Source organism: Lonchura striata, chromosome 15 (assembly GCF_046129695.1).
Source record: "Lonchura striata isolate bLonStr1 chromosome 15, bLonStr1.mat, whole genome shotgun sequence".
Lineage (NCBI taxonomy): Eukaryota > Metazoa > Chordata > Aves > Passeriformes > Estrildidae > Lonchura > Lonchura striata.
The window spans coordinates 13,748,172-13,765,759 of NC_134617.1; the positions used below are offsets into that span (position 1 = coordinate 13,748,172).

At 37.6% G+C, this 17,588-nt stretch overlaps 1 protein-coding gene across 1 annotated transcript in view; it reads left to right on the forward strand.

The window, feature by feature from the left end:
• TENM2 (teneurin transmembrane protein 2) overlaps nucleotides 1–17,588 on the forward strand; it is a 616,146-nt gene that overhangs the window by 539,554 nt on the left and 59,004 nt on the right. The window lies entirely within an intron of this gene.

A 17,588-nucleotide genomic window follows, 5' to 3' on the forward strand; every position in this document is an offset into this window, starting at 1 on the left:
TCTTTTCATAAATCGTAGAGACATAGTTACTGTCGTGGACTGTAATGGGCTGTTCCCTTAGGGACCCAAGCACTCTCAGATATTAACCCTGTCTCAAAATGGGTTGGGAGAAATGCTGGTAGGCTCTTGGAATCATTTCAAATTACTAACAAAACAGAAAAAAAAAACATACAAAAACAACATAACAAATTCCACATTAGTAAGTAAAGATGAAACAAATGGTACCCTGTGTGATAACAACAAATACAACACATGGTACTGTGGATGATGTCTCAGTAGCATCTGAACCTGAATGATTTTCTAACCTAACTAAGCATTCCTTTGTGTGAATGGCCTGTTTTTCAATTTCCCAGTCTGACCCATCGGTGCTCTCCTGCTGTTGTACATCACATGTGAAACACAGCCCACCAGCAGCACCCAGAGCAGGGCTCAGTGCTGGGGAATGTGTGTCCCTGCCGGTACAGGAGCAGCTCCCTGGCGTTCTCCCTGCTGTGCTGGGACAGTGGTGTTGGCATGGAGACAATGCCATCCCGTGGCTGCTGGGAGCCCCTTCCCTGAGAGCCTGCAGCTCACTGCAGCATCAGCACAACTTCAGCTGGGCTCTGGCAGCCTGGGAAGTTCAAAAAGGTCATCCTTACACAAAGCAATGATGTTCTAGCCTCTCAATTACCATGCTTGAAAATTTACTCAATAGAGGAATTAATTGTTCCTAAGTGAAATTCTTTATTTTGTCTCTACAAGCAGTCAGACACTCTGGATTGTTTTGAAAACTTACTCAGAGGAGAAAACAGTTATTTTCTCTGAGCTATAATCAAAAATGGGAAGTTCTCAGTGATCACATCCCCTTCTGAGAAGTCTGGGCAGATTTATCTGGAACAAGAGTATCCCATCTACTCAGACTGTGAGGTTCAGGCTTTTCTCCAGAGAATTTTTTGAGAACTGTGAAGTACACCTTAGAAGAAATCTGATGAGACCAAATCCAGAGTCATGTCGCTTTCATTATCTTAAGGTGGTGAACTTAAGAGAGAAAAGAGTAGGTCACTTGAGATTTTCATGGCAGTCAGGGACCCTAATGGGACAGTCCTATTACAAGTGAATTGTTATTTCTTTACTTAAACGTATGGTGAGATTCTTGCATCCCTCAAGCTGTTTTTCTTTTTCATTCCCCTCTGATTTCTCTTTGGATATACAAACCGTTTCCGACTTACACGTGAGTTGGAAACTAAAAGTATACTTCTATTGGAGAGATTAAAAAAAAAAAAATTGATACATATTTTCAGGGCATATCCTTTGATGTTGTGGTGCTGCATGCTTCCTCCACACTGTGCTAATATGATTTAAATCAAAGCTTTTATGACTGAACACTTTGTGACCAGCACAGATGCAGAGTGTTTTTGTCATAATTGCTTTCAGACTTCCATCATATCAACATACCTCTGCTAGATTAATCCAGGCATTTTGTTTTCAAAGTTCTTCCCAGATCTTTACAAAATGCCTAGTATATAATTTTTTTCATTAAATTCTGTAATAATTACTTATTTCAGAAATTGATGCTTCGCACAAAATTTGTTTTGCTTTATAATCTCTTAGTAATGTGCCGATGTTTAGAAGTAATTAGTGTATGTAAAGTCTTCATTACTGTGCAGACAAAAAGATGCCTTTTACCAAGATCTCAAAAGTAACCTGAAAACTGCAAGCTGAATTAGTGAACTCTGAAGGGAGATTTTAAGCCTAATTTTCAGAGTTTTGAACTAGATATCTTTCTTATCATTGATGTATATAATAAATTCTTTCCAGAGGAAGGGTGATACTTCTAAAGTGATAAAAATATGTGTAAGCTTTTTTTGTTTTGTACGTGTTACACAGATTTCCTTAACTTAATGTGGTCCTGCCTGTGGCAAAGATGAGACTAGTGTAAAAAATTCAGGTATGCCCTTCTAGTTATCATGGATGAAATTTGGGCAGTCAGAAGTTGTCTGTTGTATGCAGACAGAGATTCTTGTGGCAGGCCTGTATTAGTAAGAATTTTCACATGATCGTGTCCTGAGGCCATTTACAAGAGCACAAAGGCTGATGCTAGGAATGGGATTGAGTTCAGAGGGACAACTCAGTGTGACCTCACTGGTTTGAGTTACATGGAGCTGAACCACAGAGTTCAGAGGAAAAGGATGGTAAAAGTAATTTTTGTCACCATTGGTACGAAATTTCTAGAAGTTACCACTGGAAAATTTGTGCTTAGAGTGAATTGATACTTTGGCACAATAATGAGTTGCTCAAGATGTTTTACACATTGCTATGAAGAGCTAAAGTGCACTTAGATTTACAGAAGCTCACTGTCAGAGTACTGCCTTTATGGTTTCATTTTCAGCTGAAGGTTTGGCACACTGTTTAATGTCAGAATTACTGAGGAGTGTCCACCTAAAAATGCCACAAATTAGTCTTTTCTGGAAGATACATGAAAACTGCATGTTTCTCCAAAGGCAGGAAATGCAAATCCTGTAGAAGTTATTTACTCTGAATTTGCATTTTTGCTACACCTAGACTGAAATGAAGTCAGCAGAAAAACTTGCTTTGATTCCAGTGACTTTAGGCCAAGTCCACTTAGAATAAATTGATCTGTGAGGAAGAAAAGGAGATTTCTATATAAAAACCATTCTCTTTTGTTTGTGTTTCTTTACCAGTTTCTTTTTCCTATATTTATATGACAGTGGAAAAGAAATCATCATAGCAACCTGCAGGTATCCATGTTCATTCAGGATATTTTATTCTATTTAATATCAAATTAGGCTTTAACAGGTGTTTGACAGAATGTGCAGTCCTTATAATTTCATTGTTGAATATCTAAGTTCAAAAGTTTTAATAGAAATGCATTTTTCTTTCTGATTTTCTTGGTTTAAGAGAAGCACTCAGAAAATCCTCCCAGAACAGCAGTGTGAGCTCAGTGTTAGCACAGTGTTTGTGCAAAGCAGCTTTGCCTGTGTGCAATAGAATTATGTGTAAGAATCAATGCAAATAAAAATGCATGCATGTTCCAAGTTACTCAGATTTTGATAAATCTATATCCAAATAATATAAAAGTGAAAGGAGTGGGGGTCTGGTCTTGCTCAGCTGCTGTTCGGAGCAGAGCAGAACTTCAGTTCACTTTGCTACTTCAGGTAAGAAAAGAAATTGCTTACTGGAGTGGTGATAAAGAAAATTAATCTTTTCCCAGTGCAAAAATAGACCTGTCAGGATATGTTTATTAAGTGATTACTATTCATTGATTGCAATTATGGAGGAAGTTATAACTAAATAATAGAGGGTAATCTAGATGAAAAAAAATATTGGAAAACTAATAACAAAGTGAAAGAAAGGTATAGAAGTTGTTAATCTTGAACCCATTTCATGACAGAAATTTAAGATGGAGGATTTAGCTTTTCCTTAAATCATTGGAATGTGTTTTAAAACATGCTGTTATAAAACAGATCTGTTACTTTCACTGAAAATAATATCTAGATGTTTAAAGCTGTTGTTTTTAAATGCTTGCAGAGGATGTTCTGCATATAAACTGTCAAGATAGCATTCCAAGGACAGTGTGATATATATGGGGATCTTATGAAACAGTCAGAAATACCATTTTAAAAGTGTAATTCCATCTATAATTCATATCCTTGGAGCATAGTCTCTTATTATTGGTAAAAATCTCACTGGGAGACCAGTGAAAGCAGGATTTAATCCTAAATATTTACAAGTAAAATTTAAATGTCCGCAAATGGATCTTTTAAGGTGAGCTCTGACCAGAAGGTGATATGTGAGGTTTTCTTTGTGGCTGCCTATCATATTACCAAGCCTTGCCCTTGTCTGCTCATGTCCTCTATTAGAGGTAGTTTAAGCACTCCTTTTCAGACAGAAAGTCTGAAAAATTGTGTTCAAGGCTATTTGGTAATATAGATACTCTGCTCTGGATTTTGATCCAGACAGTTCTTATTTTTTATGTTCTTTTTAAATTTTTTTTTAATGCAAATGAGCTATAGCCCTGGTACAGACATTGAAGCTGAGCCTCCACCTGCCTGCCTGCCTGACAAAACACAAGCAGGTGATGAGGCCATCTCTTCAGGCTCTGCTTGGCTTCATTTAGCTTCGAAAAGACCCTTAAGATCATCAAGTCCAGCCATAAACCTCACACTGTTCTGGCCCTGGTAGTGCTTTCTGAGATCTAACTCCAGAGCTGAGGATCAGCAACTTTCCCCCACTGAGTCCTTGGCCTTTGTACTAAAATTGTCAAAAATGGAGAACAAGTTCTTAGTAAAGAAGGGGGTTGAAAATCTGTATTAGCTCTGTATCTTATCTTCTTTGAATATCTTGAATAAAGGAGAAAGATTTGAAAAAAGCTAGGATTCTGTCACCTACATGGTGGAAAATGGCCTAATATTTTCACATGCTGAAAAATTAAAAAGAGAAAGGGCTCTGTGTCTAGGATGATTAGGAAGTTTAAGTTATAGTACAAGAATTGTGTTGGGAAAAAACATGTTACCAATAAATGAAAAACTGAAGGAGGTTGTCCAAGCAAACTGAATTCCTCATCAATGGAGTTTTTAGCTACCATTTAGACACTTGTCAGGAATAACAGAGGTAATTCGTCCTGCCCTGGGGCAGCAGCCTCACCAGAAATCATTGAACTCTATGAGCTCTCTTCCAGTCTCCTTTTAAATGAGCTTAGGAGGAAGCATTGCTTCTAAGGACTTTATTTTTAATGGCCTACCTTAAGAGTTGTGCTGTCATTCCCTTTAAGAATCCAGTGCCACTGCTGGAAGTAGAATTAATAATTTATCCAGCCAGGGAGACTGATCTATGTGTTCTGTATTTGCAGAACAATGGGTTGTCAATGTGGATATTGAGCCACTCTGAAACATCCAAACAAGCTCACACCCAGTAAGGAAATACTTTAAATACTGTTCCTTTAAAGGTGAACACTATTTGGACCATATTTCACCTGTGGTTTTAATAAAAAATTGTTTACTAAAAAGTTTTCCCCCCAAGTGCTTTGGGATGACCTTTCTAGCTTTTATACATGTTTACATTTTCTACTAGCTGGGTGGAATACCACAAGTGTAAAGATTTAGTTCTTTACCTTAACCTGGACTCAATAATCAATAGAAACATTAATAATGCAGCATTGTGTTATCTTTGGATATAGCAAGATATTTTTGTCCCATGATAATGCTCTTTGTGTTGAAGATAGTTTTTTCTTCTACTACTGATTTCTCTTGTTGTAATTACAACAGTAATGATTCAAAGATGAGGCAATTTTCAGGGTAGATGGAAAGTGTGTGGGAGGAGGCAGTGGAAAGCCATCGTATCTGACAAAGAGCAATTTAGAAGGAGCTAGATATATTAGACTTCTCCAATGGATTTCTGACTTAAAATTAATCTGTAACAGTTTATAACCTATCAAAGCATAAAAAACCCTCTAACAACGATGACAGAAATTTAGATTGCATGCTCTGAGGAGGAACACTTTTTTTTTCTTTTTATTTGAAAAATGCATAGAATTTTTAGGTCATAACCACTTTTCATTACTGCTGATGTAGAAATATGTTGGAAATATATATATATGATGGCATGAACAAAAATGTTTGAGATGTTGGCTGTTCCTGAATGTGCAGATTCCAGTTCATGCCCTGTATCACACAGTTATCCCCCTGTTTTATACCTGGAAGCAGATTTCTCATGATGCAGCCTTTTGGGAACGTGGTGCCAAGCATTCTTTGGAATTTAAGAGTTGTTCCCCCTGTGCCTCCTCAGCAAAGCACATGAGGCAACCTGAGAGGTTCTCAATTATTTCTGTCACTCACTGCACATCATTCACATTTTCTTTTCTATCATTCAAACACAGAGAGACTCAAAAGGTAAAAATCTTCCTTATAGGGTGGAATTTTGGAAACATATGTTACATTTCATAACCAAAAGCCAAGGAAATGTACTCATCGCTGAGATAAATAAGTGCTCATCTAGTCTAGCATCTCTGTGCTTCAGCAAAGGTTTCAGTTCCTGGTAAATAAATATCTGGTAAAGAAATTTCTTCCTGGGAATCTGATGCTTCTTATCTTTCCCAGCTACATTTGCTATTGAGGTTCTTTGTGTGTTGCCTCATCTTTGTCATCTTTTATTTCTGAATAAAATCTCTTGGCTGTAGAGTCCCTCGATTCCATACTATGTAGATGGCTCTTACTTGGAATTTCTGGTTCTGGTTTGTAACTTTGCAAATTCCTGTGCTGAAAACTGAATTATACCAGCTACTTTTGTGGATGAGTAAGCTTTCAAAATAATTGCTGTAGCACTAAGGAATCCAGAACTGCAATAGGTATCCACTTAATTTTCTCATAGCCAAGCAAGGTAGCAGATTGTGAATGCTTGCAAGGAAGCATTCTATGTAGAGATTTATGTATAGTGAGAGTGGTTTGACTTTCAAGGAGTTTAGAAAAATAATTCCTTTTCACTTACAGAATTTACAGGGGGCAGCTGGGGATCTTTTTTGGCTGAAAGGCAAGCTTATTCATGAGGAAGAACTTTCCTGTTTGCATTCTTTGCTGAGGGCTTCCTGTAAATGATTGAAACATGTCACAGCTCCGTGTCAGAACACTTGAGTAGCTTTTTTTCTTTCTCTTTTTACAGGATATTTGCAGAACATGACCTTATTTCTTTCCTTTCTAGCCCAAAAAATTTAATGAGTATGTTTTCAGCTAAACTTCCTGCATTTTGTCTGGTACTTCAAAGGTGCACCCAGAAGATCCTGGTGAATAGTTTCCCAAACTAAAACCACATTTCTTTTTTCTCCTTTTGGAGGGGCTTCTACATGAGTTATATTGATTTTCTGGCCAATTCTTGAACTCTTAAAAGACCACAAAAAGTGAGGGAGGGCAATCAATCAGGGAGCTGATCTAACTTTTGAAAGGGCAGAGCCGATTATGCTGTTCCTAGCAGTATTCCAGGAGCCAGACAATCTTCTCTTCTCCTGCAGATAATATTTTCTGTATTATTTTGTACCCTGTGGTGTCAAGCAGAGCTTCAGCAAGTGAGTGAATTACACAGGGTTGCTGGAAACAAAACAACAAAGACACAGGAATGCTTGTGAGAGGTCAGTGGCATGGATTGTATGGAGACAGAAAAGGAGAGCTGGATCCTGGGAAACAGACATGTATCTACATATATATAATATTTATACCTACTAAGAAAGAAATACAAAAGAGAACAATACCTGTCCATCCTTTTGAGACCTGCTGTTCACATTCCTGTTAAAGATACCTTTTTCTTGATCACTTGCATTCTCAAGGTATCATTCTTACATCATCAGTATTAGTTTCACATAATCTTTTATGCTTGAAGATGCAAATAAAGTCGAATGTGTTTTGCCTGACTGCTGCAAACTCAGTGGAATAATATTTCAGATGCAAAGCTTTGCAAAGGGTTTTGTTGTTTTTTTTTTTTTTCCCAGCTTCTTGCCAATTTAGTTTCAAATTAATAGTAGGATGCATTATAAGTTAGAGACTTGTCTTCCTAAGATATTTGATGCTTTTGAAATTCTCTACTCAATATTTTCTTAGTTTAATGTTGTATTAAAAATATTAATGTCAGAAATAAAAAGTAAAAAATGGTCTCTCTAGAACCTCTGAGGTGTCAGTTCAGGATTTTGCTGTGTGATCTATTTAGAGCTTCGGGGAAAAATGAAACTATTGAAAGCCTTCTCTTTAAGCTGTCAGCTCTCTCTTGTGCAGTAACTGCTCACTGAGGATGAATACACGCTCCTGCTGAATATTGATACATCCTTCTTTCACTAAAAGCCCTTACTTAGACAGTTTTTTAACAGATCTTAAGGAATGATAGTGGGGACTTGTTCAGAGCATAAGTTACAAGATATCATGAGCCATTCTTATTGAAGAAAGTTTTTACAAAATTTATGTTATCCAGCTCTTTTCTCTTGTTCCTTCTTTCTTTCCATGCCTGCTCTGACCTGCTCATGAAATGCTCAGTAGGATAACGACGCTTCTGGAGATTATTCCTGTGTGTAGCCTCAGCCTATTTCATTTTACATATAGCTTTTCTATACATATAAAAAGAAGAAAAGTTTGCTGTCCAACAGAAATCATTATATAATATATTTAATTTGCCCAAAGTAATTGCAAACATAGTTTGGGTTACTGAAGTGTAAGAGCTGAATACAAACTTGAGTATTCTTCAAGGCATTTGGATCTGATGTTTTAGTCCATGTTCATCTCTTCATATTGAAAGTGAAATTAATTGGAATAATCCTAAAGTTGCTATTACCTGATTTATAGCTGCCAAGAAATTGTGCCCAACTGAGTAGATTTCTACAATTTCCAGCACGTTCTGCTGTCGTGTTTTCAGTGATGTAGTGTTGATTGACATATTACTGTCCATCTCAGGCTGTCAGTTGTCTTCAAAACACATCCATGCTGGGATAGATGGAGACAAAGCAGTGCTGGTGTCTCATTAATCAGCAGCTCAGAGCCAGGCTGCTGAAAGCCAAAGGAAAAGCAGGACATGATATATAGAGGTTGCTGTGTTTGTCATCATCCCCTCTTCATTCACTAACGGGATTAGAGCAGAGAGGATTCATGGGCCAGCTGTTCCCTGAGGATTTTCAACTCTCAGAGCTGACCCTGAGCACTGCACACTTAAATATTTCACTCAAAAAAAGTACCTCTCTTAAACAGTTAAGCAGTTTTCATGGAAAAGTAGCAAGTTGGCTTTCATGAAGGATTTGCTGTGACATGGATCAAAACATTATCCTTAATGAAAATGTAGGCAGGGGAGACATGGCTGTCTGCTTATCCACATAAAGCTTTTCTCCCTCTCTCTCTACTACACTTAAAAGATATTTTTACTCCTGCCTTACTGTGATCAGCCAATTGTGTGGCCCATGAGTGGTGTCTGACATCTGGGATGGATTTTCTTGTGGTGGCCCTCTGGTTTTTGGGAGCTGGGCAATGAGTCCCACATGTCCAAGTGTCAAACAAGGTTTGCAAAGCAGCCCCCAAGTCCTGCCCCCTTCACTTGCACTTCCTCTGTTCCACAGTGCCTGTTCAATGCCTGTCCTGCATTCTGGAACTAGGGAGACATCATTTTGACAAACAACCATCCAAGTTTATTGCTTTTTTTCCTAATCCCACTGCATCTTTAATTTCTATTCGTAGTTTTTAACAGTCCAGTGCAAGGCAGGTTGATCAAACTCAGCATCAATAGATGGTATCCTGCTTTTAAAATGCTGTAAAACAAGATACCATCAAAATAGCTGTGAGAAAAGGTTTAGATATTTCTTTTTAAATGTTCTGGCTTGATTAGGGTAGATTGAACTACATGAGCTAATAGTTAATTGTTCATATATTTGAAAAGTATAAACACTTCTAACCTTTCAGTATATTTTTACATGAGCCCATATAAAGATTAATTTCTTCTCTGTTTAATTATAAAATTTCATATGACTTTTTTTTTAGGTAAATGTTGGAAGACTAAAGTTATTCAAGAGTTTGAAATATAAGTAAGGTTCATCATTCATCTAGACAATATATGTTTTAATTTTCCTTCAAATAGTTTTTCATAGCATTGAACTGCTGAGCTAAAGAACTACAATGCATCGAGGTGCAGTCCCTGTTCAGAAGAGAATTAGAGGTGATAATAACTTTGGTATCTAAGAAGTAAATATACGGATGCAATTGTGATTAAAACCATTCTTTTTAATTAAAAACTAAATCAGTTTGTAGTGGAAAATATTACTAGGTTGCTAGGTTGTGATTTTGGGTTAGAAGCAATACTAAGAGGACAATTATCCAAAAGCACAAATAAACAACAACAACAAAAAATCTCTTTAGGAATAGCATTTTTTGCCTGGATCATGGTGATTTATTGATTTTGAAAGCAGTGCTGCTTCAAATACAGTGATTTTCCAATTGCTAGGAATCATAAGGCATTGCTGAGTTTCTTGTAGAAGAAGCTCCTCAAGGTTAGTACTGAAGCTATTTTTGTAATTCAGCATGTACAAACACAAACCCCTAAATGTCCCAGAAGATGCTGATTCTCCTAAACCCAGAGACACATTAGTACAGATGAGAGAACTGACTTTTTGTTTAAACCACTGGGAATTCCAGAGAGTAGAACTCAGTCCCTGATGTAGAGTGCTGCCATCCACCTTTCAGCACAGTTTAAATATAAAATGTTCTGACTGCTTTCCATTTCATAAAGCAAGGCAAAATGTGTGTATGCTGGGTTACAGATCACTTATCTCTCAAACTAAGAGGAATTAGCATTATAGCACTCAGTCCTGCAATGGAAGATAGTGTGCTCAGAATGAAGTAGTTCTATAAAAAAAGAGATGTTTATCTTCCTCTTCTGTATTTTGTTTTAAAATTGCAGAATCCCTTGCATTGGACCATAAAGGTATTACTGTAAGCAGGAAGCCATGAATCATTATTTGTTGTTGAAAAGTGAATGAATTTGTTAAAATGATTGCAGATTCAGATTAATCTTTACTTTTTTTCTAAGAGCAGTTTAATAACAGTACAGGAAAAGCAGTAGAAATGTGTCTTTTCTTGTTTCAGAAGCAATTGAAAAGATGCTTTAAATTTAAGACAGAAAATCACAGCATAGGAGTTTGTTAGCATTCTGAAATGAAGGTTAACATTGCTCCCATGTGGCATTGCTAACAGCTGAATCAGAGTGGAGGGAGTAGAGTGACTGATTTTTAAATACAATTCATCTTTTTATTGGCTTTGGAATGGGGGTAAAACTGCTTTTTTTGTCACTGTCTCCCTTGGATCATTATTAATTGATTCTTTGTCATGAAACCAATCCTTATATATCTTCAGTGTGTCCTGTGAATGTTTGAAACTTTTTTTTTCCCCAAAATTAGTCAGAAATACTGATTTACAATGGAGAAAGCCTGCCATATTTAGAGAACAGGACATCAAAGTCAAGGTCACCCTGTTTGTAAAGGCTGAGTGCACACTGGCTGATTTTTCATTGGAATCTTTTCTTGTATATTCCAGAATAATTTTGATTGCTTGTATGCTGAGTAAAAAATTGAATTAAAATCACTCAGACCCACCCTTAATTGCAAACAGTTACTTCATGTAGTTAATCAGAAGGGTTAATTAGCAATGAAATATCACTCAGCAGACTTTTTGGATTCGCTGAAATGTCTCCTAAAATTATTAATATTTCCATTCCACATGAAAGTTTTTAGTCATGGGGTTTTTTTAATGCAATTAAGACAATGCTTATTACAATCTAATTATATCCCCATTCATTTTAATCTTTCAATCTTCCATACATAAAGAATATGCTAAGTAAAATCTGTCATCTTTGACCAGTGTTTGTGTTTCTAGTTACCATGAAATTTCTAATATCCTCATTAACTAATTTAAAAGCTTATACTGCATTAAAATTTAGAAATATGAGATGCTTTATAAAGGGAAATATTTATTCAGCAGAACTGGGGCAATTTAACATGTGTGCCTTCCATTGAAGACTGCATCTATTTACTCAACTTCTATAGTTACAATTTCCCCTACTTATTAAGGATTCTTGTTAGAAATTCTGATATTAAACACTGCAGTTTTAAAAATTAGTAGCAAGTTGTATATAATGTTTCTGATTTCTGAAGTGAGCATTCCTATTGATACTAAATGGCAGACTTAATAAAGTTATTTGCAGAATATGTCCCGAGATCTTAATTATTTATTTGCTGTATTTTAATGCTTGAGATAAAAATGTAATGAAATGTGAGGAGGGATGTCACTCAAAAGTGGATAAATGACAGTGAAGTGAAAAGGAAAATGTCAGTTCTCATCAGTATTGCTTTTGAATTTTTGTCCTGTGACTAAAGATTATAGGTTTATTAAAGATCAACTTCCACAGGGCCACTGCTACTGATCCCTTACTTGAATTAGGTAACTTCAGCCCAGCCTAGGAAATAATTACCATTAGTAAGTGGTTTTCTTCATAGTGAGAAGCAGGTGAGCATGCTGGAGAACTCACATACAAGTCTTGTGTTGACAGATTTGTACCTTGAGGAGCGAGGCTGTGTCACTAAACTGCAGGAGAGCTTTTCCAGTGAGTGACACCATTAAAAGGGATTTCTGCAGAAACTTCCTGAGTGCTTACAGCAGTTATTAGAGTAAATTGGATATGCACTTTGCCTGATTAAGCATATTCCCACATACATGTTTACCCTGAAAGCCAGAGCTGTCCCCAGGTTCTCTTTGCAGGATTGTGAACTGTGAGATCTCACAGAGTCAAACTGCATCAAACCTTGGGGAGCTTCTGGTGTTCCCTCCTCAGCTGCACACGGGTGGAACCTGCTGGAAATCCTCTGCAGCCAGGGCAGGCAGGATTGTCTTGGTGCTGAGCAGTGGGAAGGGGCTGCACACTGTCAGGCTCACAGCTCTGAGCATGTGGGCACTGGCTAAAATAAAGCCTCATAATATGGTTAATATGGTTCTAACCTGCTCCTGGAAACGTGCTGGCAGCTGAGCCATAAACAAGGGACAGTGACACCATACCCCACTGAAATTATGGGAAACGGGCAGAGTGGGTAACCTCAATTATGATTTTATTTGAACGCTGAGGATCTATAATGGTGGCCTTCAGGGCAGTCTCCTACTCTGGTAACTTTCCCCTGGAACCTTTCTAAGAAAAGTCATGACTTGGATAGAAAAGAAAAATTTCTTTGACATCTGTTTGTTATGTTTAGAGATACTATGAGCTACTCACACATTTTCAGCATTGCAAAGACAGAGTTAATTACACAAAACTGTAGCAAATTGCCTTTTAGATGTTCCTTGCACAAACCATAGATTTTCTTTATTATTATTATTAGTTATTGGAAATTCCTTTTGACTGATCTTTGCTTCTGCTTTTCCTTGTTATGTTGGATTTTTTTTTAAACTAAAGCAAATATCCTGACAATACATAGCTCTGCACTTTTTTGCTTGACATGAATCAGTGAATGGAGTTTATTAATTCAATATACTGATTGTCCTGGTCACATAATCCTATTGCAGCTGAGGTAGAGTGGTCTCCAGATTTCTTGGCTTCATCTCCCACTCCCTTACCTTGTGTTTCCCTTCCTAAGTGCTCCTGGAAAACAGTACCAGTGGAAGAAGTGACAACCTGGGATGGCTTAAAAACTGTCAAATATACATGGAAGGCAATCAAAATAAAAGTCTCATTGGTGCTTCTTATGGCTTCTACAGAGAAATGGAGAATAAATGCTCTGCCCAGCAGCAGAAGGACTTAAGTATTCGTTCCAGAGAATTAAGGACACTTCTAGTGAGGCAAGGGGAGGAGCAGAGCCATCAGTTGCCTGGTAGTAAATATGTTTAATGTAAAGCAAGCAGAGCTTAAAGAGCTCGTTTGTCTTCCAAATTTCTTCCTAGTGCAGATTAAATACTCTTGGCTTACTTGGGGGTGAGATGGAGAAGATGAGCTCCCTTGTAGATCAAAATCACTTTCACAGATTTATTTAGTGTTTAAATATCAAAGCAACTGTCTATATCTGAAGGATTAGGATGTTTCTTCCTTTGCCATGTAAACAGATAAAAAAAGGAATGAAAAGATAACTGTTTTATGCATGCAAGACTTAAACCAGTTCATTTGTGAATGCCACATTTTTATTTGTTATTTGTGCAGTTGGTAGATATAAAAATTGGAAAATGGTATGATATTCGTGAGGCTTATGTATATTGACAAGGGATGCAGAATGGTGCCTTGCACTTTAGAATTAAAGGGATGTTAATAAAGTATATTTTATGTACTGAAATATTCATCCTCTATCCTATATCTGACAAACAACTCAGCATACACAAACACATAACCCAGAATACATTGCTTATCTATTTTAATTTGTTTTGCATACATTGCCTATGTGGTGGAATACTGCTCCTAGGTCATGAGCATTATTTCATACTTTATATTTGTTTATATTCCAACTCCATAAATTCTAGCCTTAACAAACATGTGAGATATATTTATTTTATTATTCAAATACCCATTATTTTTGGCCACTTGTAATCATATTTTAATGTCACGAAGATTTAGGATTGCTGCAAGCCAGAAGGCATAAAACATTTAGTGCATTGCTACTATTTTTCATTCCAAACTATTCCACAAAACTTCATTAAATCTTCTGGGTTTTGCTTTGGCACTTTCTTTGGGGTTTTCTTTTGGACAACTGGAATGTTGGAACTCTGAAATCCAAACCCATGCAGTGTGCAGCCATTTAATGGAATCGATGTGATTAATACTTTAAGAAGATCAGCTGCAGAATATAATGCACATGTCTAAATTTTCATCCTGAAGGGATTCCAAAGTTCTGTACCAAATTTAAGGGACAGAACTTACTAATCTGCCACACAGAAACAGAGGAAACTGCCTGCTCCTCTTAAGGCTCCTATTTATTCTTCTGTCAGAGATAACCTGCACACTTACAAGGGATCAGCATTTGCATACCTGAAAGTTAATTGCTAAATTATAAATTCTATTCAGGTATTAATATCTAATGAATAGCAAGCAATTATATTTTAATAGTGCCTGAGAAAATGGGGATTTCCCTGCCCTGAGAATTATGAAATATAAAGCTCTAAAACCGAAGGGATGGTAGATAATTCAGTTTAGAAGGGATGTCAGCAGGTCAGCTGGCCCAGCCTCTCCTTCAAAGTAGGGTGCTTTTGAGGTCAGACACCAGACTCAGGCCCAGAGATTTTAGGGCAAACTCCCTACAACTGCCCTACAGGTTGTTACCTCTCAGTGCTGTGCATCTTCTGCAGAGTATTGAGCAGCTTAAGCACTTTGTAACATCTGCCTGTTCTCTCCCTGCAGCTCCTATTTGTGTATCCCTGTGTGTGTGTGTGTGTACAAATCCCATTCCCTCACATTACTGAATTCAAACTGATCAAAACTACTATTAAGTAGCACTGACAGAAGGGGAGCAGAGTTTGGTCACTCTAAATGCTAACTTGGCTTACTGGGCATTTTGATTGACTTAAACTCCTCAATTTGGTAAAGTTTTTTGAATGTTAAAGGAGTTACAGTTAAAGAAATGCAATTAGAATTTGGAGAAAAAGTGTGTAATGTGATTTTTCTTTTTTATCTTATGTGGAGTTTCTCATCTATCTAAGGAGGGAAGGAATTCATTCCTCCTCTATGCAATATATGGAGGATTTGTGAAGTGAAAAAAGCATTTTGAAGCTAATGACTAAACTGAGAATGTCTTCCTACAAAAATCCTAAATTACATTAAGTCTAGATTACATTGTAATTAGGTTAGATATTCTTTCAAACATGAAGTCAGTGTTTTGCTTGTTGCCCTTCAATTGACTGAATTTACACATCCTGTCTGATAGGTCACTTTATCATTTAGCTGCCACAAAACTCTTTAAATAGACATTATTTTAGAGATAAATTCAGCTTGAGAAGGCTTCTTTTTCAGAAAGGATATTACATATTATGAAAGATGATGCCAGTGCTTGTGTGTGATATCAGAAACATTAATACAATAAAAGATTATAGTTTTGGTAGTAGTTTTATGAATGCAATTTCACCTGGAATTATATTCTAAATGGATTTTGTTACAGTAAGATTAATTTGAAAGACCCAGCTATCTTAAATACAATTTTTTACTGCATCTTTTATATATCTTTTTATTGGGTATATGAATAGGAGTTGGATATGAGTCTTGTTTGAAAAGAATACACTGTGTAACTCAAATGTGCTGGTAGGGTCGAATTTTAGCTTCTGCTCAGAATTTCAGCAAATAACCTGCTTAGCCTCTGGAAGGAGCTGTGTGGCTCAGCTGCAGCTTTTGGGCTGCAGCAGTTTCTTAACTTATATTTCACATAACTTCTTTGCTCATGCTGGTGCTTGGGTGAAACTCATCCCCTGATCCTGGTAAAGCCATGGGGCACAGTGCTGGGCTCTGTGCAGGAGGAGAGGTGTCTTTGTGCTCACATCAACCATTTTGGGGTGCAGAGAGAGCCCTGCCTGGCTGTCACAGAGCACTGGGACTTGCAGAGGCTCCTCAGCCTGGTGACTGACCTTCCCATAAGGCAGTCTCCCTTCCTTCTGGACACTGTGTATAAGGAGCTCAAATTCAGGGCTCAGCTGAAGCTCTGTGTGTATACTCAACCTTCTGAGCAGGCATGGGCATTTGATTGGTTTCTGTTTGGTTTCACCAAGTCTCAGGACAGCGTAGCACAATCTGTCCCCGTTTTCCCTGCCCAGCTGTTGGCAGCTCAGAGGGGCTCACACCAAAAGCTGGTGGCAGAGAGCTCTGTTGGTTGGCACAAGATGTTGGCACAAGAGGTTGGCACCTCGAGGGTGCTTTCCCCCCACGTCACTGGAGGGGACTCTGCTCGAGTCACTGAACATGAAGTTGGATGACATGGAATGTTCTGGGAGCAAGGCGTGAAGCTCTTGCAACCCTGGGGTTTTCTTCAATCTCAAATTTTTGTGTCCTCCGTTGCAACATGAGTTTCCCTTTCTTTTTTTTGGGGGGTGTGTGTGTGTGTCTCTGTATCTTTTTTTTTTTCTTTTCCCTCAGAAAGATGCAAGTGACTTTACTTGAGATTTACTTTTTCATACCAGCAGTTCCCTTTTATGTGATCTTTACTTCTCTTCTAAACAGTCACATGTTTTTTCTCCTATTTCTCTGTTTTATTTGGAGAGTTGCATGTTCCCTGAGTTCCTGCCCTTATGTGTAAAAGACTGGAATTGCAGGATAAATAATGCTGTTATGAAATACATATCCCATGCAATTTAAGAAATCTTACTTAAAATTCCTAATTGTGTGTCTGCACAGGAGGTATTAGAGTGGAGGATTTCAAGGCTCTTTAAACATACTTTTTGGCCTTTCTTATTTTTTTCAGCCAGTTCAATAAATACAGTTGTAGCTGGGCCAGTCTATAGTACTAACTCAGGCTATATTCATCTGCACAGCACATAGATATTTGCTGCATACTTGATATCTGCAAGTAGATATTTAGTCTTTATTTCTTTGTTTGATGTGTTGCTTAAAGAAATACTTAGGGTGTTGAGTTTATTAAAAAAAAATGTTTTCTCTAAAAAAAAATGCAGTAGCAAGGCAGCCAGTCAGAGCATGCTGGTGCCAAACACTTGAGTGCCAGGGAGGAGCTCCTGCTGTCCCTGAGCCCTCTCCGGAGCAGCAGCTCTTCTGTGGCACGTGGCAGTGGCACTGGGCTTTGTGCTGGCTTCATTCTCAGCAATTTGTCAATCAGTGTCACTGCCCTGCTTCAGAGCCCTGGGCTGGTGCCTCTGCATGGCTCCAGCCTGTTCTGGAACTGTCAAAACTCACTCACAGGGGCCTCACCTCTCACTCAGCCAACACTCTGGTTCACTGACATGTGTTCCGTTCCGTGTTTGGGGTTTGAGTTTATTTCAGTTGAAGTATTACTCTGTAGAAAATGACTTGTGCCTGTGCCTACCATAACACTGTGTCATTTTTATTTGTATGCCCTTTCTTTGGCTTTAACTAAGCCCTGAAGGCTTTGGAATTGAAGGATTAAAAATAACAATAGC